This window comes from Phacochoerus africanus, chromosome 10, assembly GCF_016906955.1.
Source record: "Phacochoerus africanus isolate WHEZ1 chromosome 10, ROS_Pafr_v1, whole genome shotgun sequence".
In the NCBI taxonomy this organism is placed as follows: Eukaryota; Metazoa; Chordata; class Mammalia; order Artiodactyla; family Suidae; genus Phacochoerus; species Phacochoerus africanus.
The window spans coordinates 111,053,331-111,066,106 of record NC_062553.1 but is presented as its reverse complement, the minus strand read 5'-3'; positions in this window follow the sequence as shown (position 1 = coordinate 111,066,106).

Sequence of the window (12,776 nt, the reverse complement as noted above, 5' to 3'; positions counted from 1 at the left end):
TGCAGGAATCACCGTCAAAGCGCTTCACTTGAAACTATCCTGGAACAATTGTATTTCCTATTCATTGGCCTTCATTCACAGCACCTGCTCATCAACGACGACTGTCACCATGAACAGAATCATATTACACTCATCAGAGTTCACATGTGTGTGCACTGCAAAAAACCACAGTGTTTTATATCTAACTTGTGTAGGACTCATTTTCAAGATGATTCATTTGTAAGTGATTATGTGAGTTTATTTTCTATTATGAGTTCACACTTCTCAGAAGTACCACTTAAAAATGGACCTTTTCCACTTTTGACTGTATTTGTTTAAGCAGTTGTCAAGTTTGTTAATTGGGGTCATTTCAAAGTGCCACCAGGCGTGTACTCTAGACACTCCATGCTGTGTGGAGCAATTTGGGGAAAGAGCTGAGCAGCCTTTGCAAAGAACTAAAACAGAGAAAACAAAATTCTCCTCTGCCTTGAAATATTGTAAAGACCTCTAAGAACTTGTAAAAGTGAAATGGATGATCCATAAACTAGTAGGAAGCTCCTATCAATTTCTACAAAAAATAAATTCTTAGTCTAAGGGGATAAAGAAAATTGGTTTCGGTTCATTTAACTTGGGAAATTTAGTAGTCTGGTTGTCTTGCAGCTTGCGTATTTCCATCCACAAACTTTCATGAGCAAACATAAAACATATAGCCTATGCCAAGAACCTTGTTAGGAATTAAATCTACTACCATGAAGCCATGAGGCTTGCTCTCATGGAGTCCATTCTCCTCGGAGAGAGATGGAAGGACCTGGTTACAATAAATGTGCTGAAGGGAAAATCTGTACGAAGTGCTCTATTAATACTGTTGATGGCCTAACTCGTTTGCATTCCAATTTTATAAATAATAGCACATGCATTCATGTTTAAGAATCATTTTGTACCTTACAGAGGAAAACTATAATGCAGAAGAGAGCAATACATAATTTATGGAAACAAATCAAATATTTGACAGTTTGTCTTGTATCTAAGAACTATTTGTTGACAAAAACACTTGCTCTAAATGAAGAATGCCCTGCCTTTGTTTTTCAAGTCCCATAAATGCACTTTTTAGGGAACTTATGAGAAACTCTTTGAAGGCCAATTACCCTCTCACCTGCAAAGCATGCGAAACCCTAAGGAGCCTCAAAGACAGTACTTGTTTTCACTGACATTACAAACTAGATCAAGGTCAAGCTGATCAGTAACTGTAGAATAAAACGAAAGAACACTCACCATGGAACAAGAAACCAAATTGTTTTGGCCTAAAATTCCTGACCTGGAAAAGGAGTTTGGACTACCTAATTTCTGATGTTATTCCTAAACCTAAAATCCAAGGGTCGTTTTTTTGCATAATGTTTACAACAGTACATATAAATCTGTATGGAAAAGAATGGTATAAATGCAGTTAAAAACATCTTTGGTAATACAGAAATGTGCAGTTCATTCATTAGTATATGAGCAAATGAAATGTGGGTGACTCATTTGGCCAACACTGTCAGGAGTCAGAGGGACAAAGTAAATAAGACCCAATCCCTGCCTTTATGTGTCACATGCACAACAGGAGGAGAGCAAGAGAGGCAACCAAGTCACACAGCTTGATGAGCCCAGTAAAGGAAGCATTTACAAGTTGCTGTGGTGCTGTGGCAGCTCAGAGGAAATAGGGGTTAATTGCATGGGGGACAGACAATGGTCAGAGAGCCAGAGCTGACATTTTCGGTGGGTTGACATTAAAGAATGAGTGGGGCTTTCAAGGTGGCCAAAGTGGGAATGAATAAGCACTCCAAGATAGTTGGTATTGGACAGTGTCTGTTTCCTGAGAATGTAATTCTCTCTAAATAGCTTAAGCAAGAAGGAATTTCATATAGGGTGTTATTTAACTTGTACATCTCTGGAAGGATTGAAGAAAGCCTTTCAATGGAGTTGTCTGAAATGACTTCCAGAGTCATGCATATAGCTAGGAACTGATATTTTTCCCTACCAGCAGGAACTCCCCAACCAAGAATGCCCTACCACCTCCCCTATTAAGGAAACAATGTCACCAGACCAGAGAATCACTCACTGTTGGCAGGTTAGCTCTACAAAAGCAGGGATCATGGTGTGCTCTGTTCATGGACATCCCGTGGAGCTGGAAGTGTCCGGCATGGGGTAGGTGCTCAGTCAGCATTTGTTGAATGGACTGAATAGGCAAACTGCTATCTCCACTGGCTGCAGGACGATGTGCCGTGCCTGACCCCCAAACCAGGGGGTTCCTCTCAATACTGACCAACTTAACGAGACACTTGGGCATGGCTGATATTGAGAAGAGAGATCAACTGCCTCCCCAGTATTTCAGAAGCATGGCCTCTGCCTCACTTTGGCTCTGTCTCAAGATGATTGCATTGGATTGGAGGACCTCGTCATACCCAGGACCTACCATAAAGGCAGCCTAGAAAATATAGCTTAGCTTTTTAACCCCTTCAATATAGGACACATGACAGGAGAGGTGCACAGTCCATTCTTTGGCTTCTAATATGCATATATACACTTCTTATCATACACAAGCTTAGTACCAACAAGGAAAATAACAACATTCTCCATCTATCACACAACTACAATGAATAGAAATGAAAATGCCTCATCCTCTCTCAAAGGGTAGACACAAAGTTCCATCTATTACTCTATTTATCTGATAAGTTCATGTTTTTCTAATTGAGTTTGAGTCCTGCCTTATTATCTGATGTATCTATTACTGAAAAAGTAAATTTAGCAATCATAGTCATACACTACGTAAAAGAGGGTGGGGGAGAGGGTGGGGAAAGAGGAGGAATAAGTGGGATTCAAAAATTCAGTCACATAAGATGGGGGGGGTAGGTGAAATTAACAAATTGCCTGGCATGAACCTGTACTACAAGTTAGATAGGGGTTAGAACCTGTGCAAACTAAATATATCCCAGCCTGTTTGTGGTTAGGAACCACCTGGTAGTAGATGTCTCTTCCTAAATACCAATGGGAAGAATTTGCGTCATGTCCTTGACTGTGATTTTTCAAGTCCTTGCAGGTATTTCAGGAATCCTGGTATGGGATGTTGGGCCGAGGGACACAGGATGTAGAATGACTCACCCCACCTCCACACTGCCTGAGATGGAGCTGTTTGCTGCTTGGTCAATGGGCCTCACCTTTATACCTCTCAAAGCTCACCCCTTCACACATACACAAGAAAAGAACCATCTTCCCACTCCATTTGAAAGCAGGGAGCAGGCGAAAAATGAGCATTAATGGCCAATCTCACTGTACCTAAAACACTTATTACAAGGAGCTTTTGTGTGTGTGTTTTCTGTATAAATACATACACAAAATGGATACTGACAATAGTCCTTTTCATAAATTACAATTAATTCAGAGTCAGAATATGGTAAATCCCTTCCTCTAATACTCAGTCCAGCTCAGCAGAGGGAAAGACAATGATAGGACATGCAGACCTGGGCTGGGAGCTAACAAGACTGACAATCTAGGAGTAGAAGAGAGAGACCCTCTGCTTCTGCCCCACCCACCTTACCACTTTCTAACACAACTTAAGTCTCAGTTAGGTGAGTGATGGGACTGAAGGCCTTGAAAGTCTTCAGCAAAACATGAGGTGGGGTACTCACGAGCCATTCAAACAAACCATGGCCAGTCTTGTAATATGTGTTGTAGGATCAGATTCTGAGGGTTTTTTGGATCCTTACAATGCCCCTTTCCTAATCGAGGGGCTGACTCTTTCCCAGTAAATGCTCTAAAATTTACAAGAGTCTTGGGTGGGTCAGAATATCACCTATATTTTAATTTAGCAACAGAGTCAGAATGGATAGTCTATTTAGGCGACTTCAACTAGAGATAATAAAGTGAAAATCTTTTAGGACATCCATGGATGATCATGGTCTTCTGATGTCATCTCAGTCTGAGAACTGAAAATCCTACATTTTCATTTCTTCTTGAAACTCACCAGCATATTTAGAAGCAGCTATCCTAGATCACTCTTTGTATCTTCATTCTTTCCATGATGGTTGATTGAAGCAGTCACGTGGTATGCAATGCCATGCCTTAAGGCCCCCTTCTTTCCAGGCTGTCTCAGATGGTTATTTTAGTAACTGCTTTATCTGCATAACATAGATAACCCCCTTCTCTTCTACTTGAGAGTCAAACCCAGTCAGGTTTTGCTTTTAGTATTTTGGAACTTTTGCTTTCACTGAAAATATACATCTATTTCTAGCAAAAGTAACTTAATGTATCTTAATTCTTTAATGTCTTAGAGAATTATAGACATTGATATTTTAGTTGCTTTTTATTATATTTTAGTTGGCATATTTGTTTCCCAAAAAGAGTTTATATTTATGACCATCAGGTGTGATCAGTTAAATAATATTCCCTAGTAAGGACCTTATAAAGAGATTTCCTCAATATTCAGAATGAAATGGGAGTGGGATGGAGAAAAGAGACATAGTGGGCAAAGAGATAAAATTACTTTTTTAAGGCTTTACCTTCATCGATGTCTTACTTTGAGAGATCATACTCCTGAAAGTGATCTTAAAGCCCATCTTGTCCAACTCTTTAGTTTACAGCAAAAGAAGATGAGGTTGCACCCACACCCCAATTAAACACTTCATTATATACTGTCTTATTCTCTAATTGCCTCTTGCACATATTACTTTTCTAACAAGACTGTAAGCTCTTTGATAGCAGAGGTAATTATCTTCTTTTTTGTATCTTTCTCACAGCTCTTAATACTTGTTGATTAAATGATTGATTTAATCAAGGATGCTCTCCTTTTTATCCCTCATGCTTCCAAGATCACTGGTCAGGTCACAGACTGAAGCACTCATGGCAGAATTTATTGTTAGTATGTAAAGGATTCTAGGTCCTTTAGATGCAGTGTATTCGGCTAATAGGGTAACTAAATAAAGTCAAACGACTCAATAATTCATGGAATAAATATCAAGAGGAAGGATTACAAAAGGAATTTGTAAATTCGAACAAGTATTAGTTTTCCAAGTTGGTGACTGTGATGCAAATGGACTTTTTTTCCTAAGAAAGTGTTAAAAAGTTTAAAAACTCACTTATTATCCAGATAGAAAACGTGTGCTTCTAAGCACATGTATATACAGGAAAACATGAGAAGTCCACACTGCTTTGCATACTTTCTGTCAATTATTGCACATAGGAAATCAGTAGCTTAAGATTAGTTGGGGTATAGATAGTTCTTAGTTACTTAACAAGAGGTCATAGAAGTATAAAATGCTATATCTTCAAAATAGTGAGAACTTGTATTTTACAAATGAAAACACTGAGGCATAGAGTATCTAAAGGCTTTAATCTTGTCCAAGTGCACATATGTATTAAATAAATTTAGAATCAACCTAAGTTGGTCATTTTAATGCTTTTCCTATGTGTTATCATGTAGCTGTCCTGTATTTGAGGGCAATTTTTTTTATAAAAACTGAACAATGCTTCAAATCATCACCCTCTATTACGTTATTAGTAATTACTTCATTTAACAATTTGTGGGGTGCTTGAAGGCAGATTCTGTTATTCTTTCTTAACTTTCATTATGTTGGGTATAAAAATTGCACATAGTAATTGGTCAATAAATACTTGCTAATTAAAAGAAAAATATTAGATCACTTCTACTTAATAAATTTTTTTGTCAGAATTCCATCATCCTCACCACAAATTTGTGCTATCTAGCCACTTAGTCAAAGTGCTAAATAAATGGAATAGTTTTGCATATATATCCTTTCCTGGAGGTAAAAGATAGTCAGCAATAGCTCAGAATTCCTTATACAATTTATTTCACAAGACATCATAGTTTTCTTTTTTCTCTCTTTTTTTTGTGTCTTTTTCAGGGCTGCACCCATGGCATATGGAGGTTCCCAGGCTAGGGGTCCAGTCGGAGCTGTAGCCACTGGCCTATGCCACAGCCACAGCAATGCCAGATCCTTAACCCACTGAGCAAAGTCAGGGGTCAAATCTGCAACCTCGTGGTTCCTAGTCAGGTTTGTTAACCACTGAGCCATGACAGGAACTCCGCAAGACATCATTCTAATCTTTCGTCCAAAAACTTTTCTAAATTCTAAGACAAATAAAATTATAGTTAATTAGATGCTTAACTGCTATTTATTATATTTGTATATTTCTTATGGGTCATACAAATGCAGGAGAATTATATATCTATGTGTGAGGAATAAACTTTCAGAACAATGGGATCCTTTGTATAAGCAATATAGACTGCTTGTTAAACACGTTTTTTGAAAACCAAGTAATTTTACAATTTAGCGTATTATGTGTGGATTATGGGAAGATCTTGGAGGTGGCAGCAGTAGTTTTTGGATTTTCCTGACTCCCACGTAAAAACAGAAAGATTAACTAGAAAGCAAAACCAACAACTGTTGGATGATACCTGTGAAAAGCTAGGTGACAAGGTGCCTCCATCAAAACAAAAAAAATTGAAAAAATGACCCAGAAATAGTTCCAGTGTCTGTGGAAAACTGTCTGCGAAGGAGAAGGCAGAGAGAATCAAGAGGGTGTCTTGCTGACCTGGAACAGGAGAACCCCAAGATAGCCAAAAAATAGTTAATAACTAGAAAAAAATGGAAGGCACAGTGCACCAATAAAACTGAAACTGAGAGGGTTTTTCCCTCAATAATACTAGTAAGTGCAAGAGGTCCAAGCTGAAGGAGCTGTAGCAATTTGCCCATGAACTTTTGAAACAGACCTCCCCCCATCACCCAACTTTCCTTACAAGAGAAGGCATCACATTTGAGGGAAAGTGCCAAGAGTGAAATCAATACTGAGCAGAAAAGAATGGCAAAGACAAAAAAGGATCCAGGAAAAAGTGAGGTAAGAGAATTAGATCCAGGACATGTGAAGAAACAAAACAAAACAAACAAACAAACAAACAACAACAAAAAAACAGTGCCAGATATTTTAATACCGCATGAAAACAGCAGAAGAGGGAGTGCTATAGATTTGGGAAAGACTCAGAGACCTATCAGGAAAACCAAGTTAATGTAAAAAGGAAAAGTGGTAGAGGGTTGAGGTCAAATATCATACAAATGGATTATTTAAAAACAACAAAAATGAGTATAAGGAGCAGCATAATCATTCATACAGTCAATGAAAATGAACTGGAAAGATTTTTTTTTTTAAAAGTCACAACTGCTATGTACTATTTCAGAAGGAGCTAAAAGAAATTGTTTTGGACAGCTATTGACAGAAAACTATCCCAAAATGTAGTGGCTCAAAACAATCATTTTACTTCACCTATGATTTCATGGGTCAGGGATTTGGGAAAAGCTTCTCAGGACAGTTTGTCTCTGATCCATGTGGCATCAGCTAGAGCAACTGGGGCTGGAGGATGAAATTCCAAGATGGTTGAAGGTGGAAGATGAAGATGGTTGAAGATCATGCACACACATCCAGCACCTTATTGCTCTCTTTCCCAAAGGAATCTCACTGTTAAAATCCTGCCTACGTGACTTGAATTTTTCATAGGCCTTAAAAGTATGATTTCTTACTTAGTGATTTGGGCCTCAAAGAAAGCAGGAAAGAAGCCCTCAGTAGGTTGTCTTTTCATTTTGCTGATGGTTGTCTTTGCTGTGCAGAAGCTTTTTAGTTTAATATAGTACCCTTAGTTTATTTTTGCTTTTGTCTTCTTTGCCTGAGGAGGCAGATCCAGAAAAATATTGCTAAGACCAATGCCAAAGAGCATACTGCATGTTTTCTTCCAGAATGTTTATGGTCTCAGGTCTTCATCCAAATCTTTAATCAATTTTGAGTTGATACGTGCATGTGGTGTGAGTTAGTGGTATAATTTCTTTTTCTTTTTCTTTTTTTGCATGTTACTGTCCGGTGTTCTCAGCATCATTTATTGAAGAGACTATCCTTTCTCCATGTTATGTCCTTTGATTCTCTGTCATACATTTATCATCCATAAACGTGTGGGTTTATCTCTGGGCTTTCAGTTCTGTTCCACTGATCTATATACCTGTTTTTATGCCATATCATGCTGTTAAATCAAAACCACAATGAGATATCACCTCACACCCATTAGAATGGCTAGGTTCAAAAAGGCAAGAAATTAAGTGTTAAAGAAAATGTAGAGAAAAGAGAGCCCTCAAACACTGCTGGTGAGGAATGTAAATTGGTACAGCCACTGTGGAAAACAGTATGGAGGCTCCTTAGAAAATTAAGAGTAGAACTATCATATTATGTAGCCACTTCATGTCGAGGTATTTATCTGAAGAACAGGAAAAAGCTAATTCAAAAATATATTTGCACCTCTACATTCACTGCAGCATTATTGCAATTGCCAAGAAGCAACTCAAATGTCCATTAACAGATGAATGGATAAAGAAGATGTGAAATAATGGGATTCTATTCAGCCAGCCACAAAAAAGATGAAATCTTCCCTTTTGCAACAAGATGGATAGACCCTGAGAATATTATGATAAGTGAAATGTCAGATGGAGAAAGACAAATATCATATGATTTTTCCCATATGTGGAATATAAAAAACAAACACCCCAAAAAACAAATGCACAACAAAACAAACACACACACATAGATACAGAGAACAGTGCAGAGAGAATGAGAATGAAACAGGCAAAGCGGGTCAACTGTAGGTGACAGATGGAAACTATTTTATAGTGAGCATACTGTAGCATATACAGGAGTAGAAATATAATGTACACATGAATCTTATATAATGTTATAAACCAATATTACATCAAAGAAAAAAATCAGAGTGGTTTCTCTCCCCCCAAATCCACTACGTTCTACCTATTCATCCCCTCCCCGCCCCCATCACTAGAATGCAAATGCAAATCTCTTACTGCCTCCATAGTTTTGTCTTTTACAGGATGTTATAGAGTTGAAATCACACAGTATGTAGCTTCCTCAGATTGGCTTCTTTAACTTGGTAATACACATTTAAGATTCTTGCATGTATTTTCATGGATTGATAGTTAATTTTCTTGCTGTTGAACAATATTCCACTGTCCTGAGGCACCATCATTCATTCAGGTGACCATTCATTCATCTGCTGACGGACATCTGAGTTGCTTTCAAAGTTTGACAGTTAAGGTTGAGGCTGTTATAAGCATCCATGTACAGCTTTTCATGTTGACATAAATTTTAAACTCCTTTAAGTTTAAAAGGAATGTGCTTACTGGATCACACAGTAACGTCATTTTCAGTTTTGTAAGAAACTGCCAAACTATATTCCAAAGTGGCTATGCCATTTTGCATTCCTCCTAGCAATAAACATGAGATCCTGTTCCTTCATGTCCTCATGAAAATTTGGTATTGTCAAGTATTCTGAATTCTGGCCAATTAAATAGGTACATAACAGTGCTTCATTATTGCATTGTTGCTTTCATTTGCATCTCCCTGATCGCATACTATGTGGAGCATTATCAAATATTTTGATGGCAGTGTTTTATGCCTAACAAAAATAGGGTAACATATTTAAGATACTCAAGGAAAGATATTATGAATCAAATATTTTATATCTGTCAAAATTGACCTTCAGTTCACAGGGCAGTGGCAAACTACTATCCATCTGCAAGAACTTATCTCATAAGTTCTTCTTAATGAGTCTACTAAAAAAATGTGCCTCAGATGACCAAATGTATAGGGAGATAAAGAGCTAAATACTGATGGTGAGCCTTAATTAGGTGGTTTCTTGTATAACTCACACTAAACGAGAACTGAAAGGTAAAAACTTTAGAATGTAATGACTATGTAATTTGTCACTGATGACTGAAAACAAGCATACAAAAATAACAGAGAAAGGTAACAGCACATGCTGATTTTAACTCTTTTTAGCAGTCACAAGTGGTAGTCCTGGTATTAACATCATTATTCTAAAACTGTGCTATGTGCAAATAATTATGAACTATTCTAATTATATCAGTTTCAGGATTCTTGGTGTAGACAAAAAGAAGTAGAGACATAATAAAATATTTTAAATAAAATCTCTATAGTCCTCAATTTGAATTGGGAAATATCTTATAACTCAGAAGATAGTCTTTAAACATAGCACTACAAATAAATATAAACATGTACTGTCTGTCCTATCCACTGAAAAGGCCTAGAAACAATGAAAAATCCAGTAGCAACAGGAATTTCTAAATTGTGTCTCTCAAATTTCATGACTCATTAGATGATTGGATTAGGAAGATGTGGTATATATACACAATGGAATACTACTCAGTCATAAAAAAGAACAAAGTAATGTCATTTGCAGCAACATGGATGGAACTAGAGACTCATACTGAGTGAAGTAAGTCAGAAAGAGAAAGACAAATACCGTATGATATCACTTATATCTGGAATCTAATATATGGCACAAAGGAACCTTTCCACAGAAAAGAAAATCATGGACTTGGAGAATACACTTGTGGTTGCCAAGGGGGAGGGGAGGAGTGGGGTGGTTGGGGAGCTTGGAGTTAATAGATACAAACTATTGCCTTTGGAATGGATTAGCAATGGGATCCTGCTGTGTAGCATTGGGAACTATGTCTAGTCACTTGTGATGGAGCATGATAATGTGAGAAAAGAGAATATGTACATGTATGTGTAACTGGGTCACCATGCTGTACAGTAGAAAAAGAAATTGTATTGGAGAAATAACTATTAGATAAATAATAATTACAAAAAATAAATTTAAAAAAAATTTTTTAAATAAATAAACCAGAACTTTTTAGAGAAACGATAGATTATACCTCTGGTAAAATATACAAGATGGATGTGGAATGTTCGGCATAACAGATAGCAAGCCAAGTATCAAAGTCAACTAAATTCTTGTCGAAAGGATTCAAAGTACAAATTTTATCCATGTTGAGTTTGAAAATATTCCAAACTCAACATGGATAAAGATTACAATGGAGTGAAACCTATTAAATATATTACAAATAAAAACAAATTGGTCACTTTCTGAGTATGATAGGCAAGCAAGCATCTTTCAAAAGTAAATTGAAAAAAACCACATGTATTAATTTTTCTATATCAATTGTATCACCAGTTAACCAAATAGTGGATGAGAGGTAGCTTCTCCTTCTAAAATTATTCTGGCTGGCAGAATTAGAAAATAACCATTTTATAGCCTCCAATAAATTAAGGAAATAGGTATTGAGCATCAACAAATTATTTTACTCAAAAAAATGGAACAAAAACCCAGACATTATATGCCTCTTCATGAAAGACACCACTATGCATAGTTTTGTCATAAGGATCTAACATGAATCTGATTATGCCCCTGGATCCAGATGTCATTTTTCAGGTAATAAAGATGACAGAGGAAAAATAACATGGACCTTCCATGAGTAGATACCCAGGAAATCTAGACTTTTGGAAACCCTGGAGGTCAAACCATTTAAGTCTTTACAAATATATAGTAAGGAAAGTGAAAGGATAGAGAATAAATCTGTAGTTTAAAGGAGACTTAAGAGACTTAGCAAGTTAAAAATAAACAAGACTAAATTATTGTGTCTAAGGATGCACACTTAGGAATTCCCATCGTGGCGCAGTGGAAACGAATCCGACTAGGAACCACGAGGTTGAGGGTTCAATCCCTGGCCTTGCTCAGTGGGTTAAGGATCTGGCATTGCCGTGAGCTGTGGTGTGGGTTGCAGGCATGGCTCGGATCTGGCGTTGCTGTGGCTGTGGCTGTGGCTGGCAGCTGCAGCTCTGATTAGACCCCTAGCCTAGGAACCTGCAATGTTGCAGGTGTGGCCCTAAAGACACAAAAGACAAAACACACACACACACACACACAAAAGATGCACACTTAGATGTATCCTTAGTCACAATAAAGTATTATAGAAGTTAGGATTGTAGACTCTTTTGGAGAAAGAGAAGAGGCTACAGTTGGGATGGAGCAGAAGGAGGGCAATCTGACTCCAGAAAATGACCCTATGCTAAGAATCCATGCTCTTCAAAGCAAAACTAGTTTGTATATTTATTTAATACTATTCCAGTCAAACTTCAGGAAGCTTTGAATTGGCAAAATAATTTTACAGACCTTCACTGAGAGGCCATTATGTGTTGAACAACTTGCTAGGAATTGGTAATAAAGGAGATGGTTAAACATGACCTCTTTCCAAGGTAAGAAAATGGTTTTAAAGTCCTAAAAGCACACCACAGTGTATTTGCAATAAGTGACTATATATATTTTACAATTAGGAAGCCAAACTTTACAGATAACATTCACATGAAAGAAATATGCTAGCAACCAAATTTTAAAAATAGATATTTAAAAATATTTAATAAAATCTGTATCCTGATTTTTGACTATGGGCAGGGTCGGGGTCCTAAGCCCCACTTTGCTCAAGGGTCAACTGTCCTTTATTCCATTCTCTTCTATTTCATTCCACAAGAATTTTGAGTGACTATTACCAGAACAGACAGACTAATACTATGCTAAAAAATGTAATAAGAAATATAACCTGAACTTAATAGATTATAACAAAACATCTAGTCAGATTATCAGAAATGCTACAGTCAGGGTATAAATAAGTTGTCAAAGAAGCGCAGAAGGAGATATTTCTGAGATGCAATCCTTGAAAAAGTTTTATTGCAGAAAGAACATTAAGGTGCGACTGAAAGATGACAAAAAATTGGAAATGTGGAGAAAGAGATAAGGGAAATCTAAAAAAAAAAGAAACTGCCTGGACAAAGGCATAGAAACATTAAACCATCTGGCAGTTCTAACAAAGAGTGGATGTTATCTCCAGTATGAATGA